A 4,988-nucleotide genomic window follows, 5' to 3' on the forward strand; every position below is an offset into this window, starting at 1 on the left:
CTATTCTTCCTCTGGAGAAATTGTTTTTTTTTTTTTCTTCTGGCCTGCTTTCTTTGATCCCAAAAAGGGGGGAAATGAAAGGAAGAAAAATGGAGGAGGTAGGAAAGAGCTGCAGTTTTTATTCAATTTCTTTTTCTTTTTCTTTTTTGCCAAGTCAAGCATGCCCCATCAATGGTCAATATACTGAGTGAACCATTGTAAGTTCTCTCTGTTTTTTAAATGCTAGAAATTTATTAGATCGTATTAACTGTTTTTTTTTTTTTAAAAAAATTCTTCTTTAAGAACAAGGCAGGAAAGGAAAATTACTTTTGCTTGCCGGGTCAAATCCTTATGGAAAATATATAAATATATACATATATATATTTTAAAAAAAAAAATACAAGCATGCATTTTGTAAACACGGATATGCATTATGAACATACACGAGGAAAACGATGATGGAACCATTGCTCAGAAGGAAAGTAGGGAGTTTGGAAAATGATTTTTCTTTTTAATTTTCCGTTGGTGTGTCAAATAGCCACCAGGCTTGTCAAGCTCTCGGTGTGTACGTGGGTGTGATTTAAGAAACGATTGGTCAGCACGAATGGGTATTTTTATTTATTTATTTATTTAAAGGGGTCTTTCTTATTTATTTCGCCTTGGTGTTAAAGACGTCGGGTTCGGTGTGACACTTTCCTCGGTGCGAATGTCCTGAGTGTGCCTGGCAAGGTGTTTGAGTGTTTGTCGGTGTATAGTTGTACCTGCGTGCACAGGAATCCTACCTGGGAATGCTTGAACAAGAATGGTACACGGAAGTGGATGAATATTTTTTTATTTCCTCACAAAAGAAGACAGGGTATCCCTTGTTTTTAATAAAAATAGAAATTGATATTAATACTAATACTAGTAGGGGGAAAAATGCTCAGGAAGGATTTCCCCAATGCTTTGAGCTTTGACTTGCTGAGGATATGCATGTAGGCCAAGTTTCTTTCCTTCCTTCCTTCCTTCCTTCCTTCCTTCCTTCCTTCCTTCCTTCCTTCCTTCCTTCCTTCCTTCCTTCCTTCCTTCCTTCCTTCCTTCCTTCCTTCCTTCTTTCCTCCTGTTGAAAGAAATATCCATCTGGTTCAGTTCCAAGCAGGGAGAAAGGCACTGGAGACAAAATGGAGGCTGGAGGCTGATTGGAAAGAGGGTTTAATGATGAAGCAGAACCACCAAGCACATAGTTCTGGGCAGCTGACCACATGGAGTTGAGTTTTGAACTTGAGCTTCCTGTTCCTGTGCAACAACATGTATTCTATTGGCTGTTATAGGGGTCATAGCTGGCTCGGTAGGTTGGTTGAAGTTTGGCTGATGCAATGGGCTTGTTGGGCAATTCCTACTGTGGCTGAGGGCTAACACTACCTTTGTTCAGACCTCGCTGCAGGGAATTTGCTTATGAATAGAGCTAGCTATCTCTTTATCGCTTAAGTGCTGACATCTGCTCTGCTGTGGGCTATTAAGGAAGGTGGGGTCTCCAGGAGCATACCTCTCCATTTCTCATCCAGGGAAATATAATATTCTGCCTTTTTAATATTTCTCAAAATATTTCATTCTTCTAGGAGAGGGGGGTCTTCCCACCTTCCCTCCTCCTATTCACATTCCTCCCTCCCTCCCTCCTATTCATCTTCCTTCCTTCCTTCCTTCCTTCCTTCCTTCCTTCCTTCCTTCCTTCCTCCCTCCCTCCCTCCCTCCCTCCCTCCCTCCCTCCCTCCCTCTTCCTATCCATCTTCTTTCCTTCTTTCCCTCCTTCCCTCCTTCCCCTGGCACAGTTAATATAGGCAATTATATACAACTATTCTGCTTCCAACGATTGGTTTTAAATGGAGTTGCTTTAACTAGATGAGCATAACGCCAGACTCCTTGGAATTTCCTTCACAAAAATATACCTCTGAGGAGACTTCGTCATGACCCAGAGATTTCCCAAACCGAGAAGATTATCAGGGTGCAGTGAGAAACAAATGAACGTAGACAGGAGAAACGTAAGTGAGTCCTAAATACACAACCCACAAGACGAGACTTCCCCGCTGGGTCTCTGCAGGAATCCCTGTTCTTGTTTTAGAGTCTTTCCAACTTTAATTCAGTATGTCAGGACTGGATACAACAGGCTCATTCAACCAGTGCAGCCATAAACTAATTTAAGAGGGATTTCTCTATGGTAACGCCTCATAAATCATAGTTCGGGGTGCACTAATTGCTAATTAGTCTCCCTGAGGCCTGATCACCTAAATACTTATGAATCAGGGCTACGGCTGGTTGTGCTGACCAGAATAAGTGCATCCATAAAATTGAATGTTTTAGAACAGGGGTATCAAACTCGATTTCATTGAGGGCTGCATCAGGGTTGTGTTTGACCTGGGCGGCTGGGGTGGGTGTGGCCAGGGTGGGCATGGTCAGCTCGACATCACTCGTGTCAGGGGTGCCTGTGGTGGCCCGAGCACTGTGCCAGCGAAAACGGGCTCCTGAGCTCCGTTTCCAGTTCCGACGGCTTCCTGCAACCCTCTGCCAGCGAAAACTGAGCTTGTGAGAGCCATGCACAGTCCTCCCGAGCTCTGTTTTCGCTGGCAGAGGCACCGTGGCCGAATCCTTCACTGTTTCCAGGGCGGCCCCATGGGCCAGATCTGAGCGCCCAGTGGGCCAGATCCGGCTCGCGGGCCTTAAGTTTGAGACCCCTGGTGTAGAAATTTAAGAGATGAGTGTGAGAGACTAGGTCAGTTTTGGCTAAACTTTTTGCCATCACGTGCCAAAAGCGGGGGTCACACAGGGGGTTGCGCGCGCACGTGCCCACACCCATAATTCAATGTGCCCCGGCCCCCTGTGCATGTGCGTGCGCCCCCCTGCACCCCTCCCCCCCACTATTGGCACGCGATGGCACGGGGGGACTGGAAGACCCATTTTTCACCCTCCCCAGGCTCCAGAGCCTTTCTAGGAGCCTGGGGAGGGTGAAAACAGCCTTCCCCCCCAGAGACTCTCCAGAGGTTGGAAATGTCCTATTTCCCAACTTCCGGTGGGCCCAGAAGGCCTGAAAATCAGCTGGCCGGCGCTGGAGCTGAGCTAGGGCAATGCTCACATGCCCACAGATATGGCTCCACATGTCACTGTGGCATGCGTGCCATAGGTTCGCCATCATAGGACTAGGTCTTACTTATGGATATTTGGAAAATCAGTCCTGGTTCACGTTAGACTACCTTGTGATCCTCAGGTTCCCTGTTCACACAGTCGCCTTGTTCCACAACTACACGCAAAGCAGCATGTTCTGAGCATATTACTAGCTAAGCTTTCCCTTACTTCTTTTGTACCAGCAACTGATTGAAAAATCTCTGCAAACATTTCCCTACAGAGATTAGGTTTTTAAAGGAGGGGATCTTTTGGCCCTCCCAAAAAAGTTCCCCAAATTTCATCTAGAAATGTGCTTCCTTCTGAAGATCTTCCTTAGTCTGGAGAAGCCCAGCATTGCTGTTGCCGGATTTTGAGTGTGCAAAAGATCGATTTTGCTATTCAATTACTCTGTGCTTTTAATTTTTATTCCCCCCCCAAATTATACTTCCCCCCCACCTCTGCTGTTGTGCTGTTCTCTATCATAAATTGAAGGTTGCCTTTTCAAGAATCTAATCCCGTAGTTTTGATTATCCACTTATTTCGGAGGCGGGGTGGGTGAGCGCAAGTACTGTATTTTTTGGAGTATAAGACGCACCTGAGTATAAGACGCACCTACCTTTTTTGGTGAGGAAAAGAAGAAAAAGAAATCTCCCTCTCCCTCTGCCTTTGAATAATTTTGCCTCGTTGCAGCATACAGCAAACAGCCTGCTTTACTTTCAGGTTCGTTTTCAGCATAGCTTGATTAGCACAAGGAAAAAAAAAATCCGCTCCAGCAATTTCCATCTTTGCAGCAAGCAGTAGAGCCCTACACAAAACAGCTGAGAGCAAATAAGCTGAGAGTCGGGAGGCCGATCCAATCAACTTGTGCTAATTAGGCTGTGCTGAAGCTGAAAGGAGCTGTTTTTTCTTGCTGTTTGCTTGCAAGGAGGTAAATTGCTGGGAGGCAGAGGCCAAAGGGTGGAGGCCAGTGGGTGGGCGGAGCTACATTTGGTGTATAAGACTCACCTAAATTTTCACCCCCTTTTAGGGGGGAAAAAGGTGCGTCTTATACTCCGAAAACTACGGTATATGGTTGATAAGATTAAACAAGAGATTATTGAAGACAATAATAGCATGTTCTACTACAGGTAGTGCTCGACGTACGACTACAATTGAGCCCCAAATGTATGTTGCTAAGCGAGACGGTTGTTCAGTGAACTTTGTCCCACATTACGACTTTTCTTGCCACAGTTCTTAAGTGAATCACTGCCGTTTGTAAGTCAGTCACAGGGTTGTTAAGTGAATCTGGCTTCTCCATTGACTTTGCTTGTCAGAAGGTCACAAAAAAGCGATCCCATGATCCCGGGGACATTGCAACCATCATAAATATGAGTTGCCAGTAGGGTCTGAGTTTTGGTCCCATGGCTGAGAGGATGCTGCAATGGTCATAAGCGTGAAAAACAATCCTAAGTCACTTTTTTTAAAAGTGCCATTGTAAACTGTTGTAAGTCGAGGACTATGTGTAGCAGGGTGAAATCTAAAATTTGTTATTACCGGTTCTGTGGGCGTGGCTTGGTGGTGGTGGGGGTAATGTGACTGAGTGGGCGTGGCCAATTTTTTTTTTACTTTTAAAACCATTTTTTACATGTAAAACCATGTTAAAAAATGCTTTCAAAAGGCTCTGACGATCCCAGCTGAGTTGCCCGATTGGCAGGCAACTCAGCTGGGATCGTCAGAGCTTGGATCGTCAGAGCCATTTAAAAGAAAAAAAAAAGGCTCTGATGATCGCGTGGCTCAGCTGGGCATGGGGGGGGGCGGGGGCAGGGATTTTGGCTACCGGTTCTCCAAACTGCCCGCCGCCATCACTACCTTCTCGCCCGAGCCGGTCCGAACCG

Source organism: Pituophis catenifer, unplaced genomic scaffold, assembly GCF_029215685.1.
Source record: "Pituophis catenifer annectens isolate HBS135680 unplaced genomic scaffold, rPitCat1.0.hap2 SCAF_3, whole genome shotgun sequence".
Taxonomy (NCBI): domain Eukaryota; kingdom Metazoa; phylum Chordata; class Lepidosauria; order Squamata; family Colubridae; genus Pituophis; species Pituophis catenifer.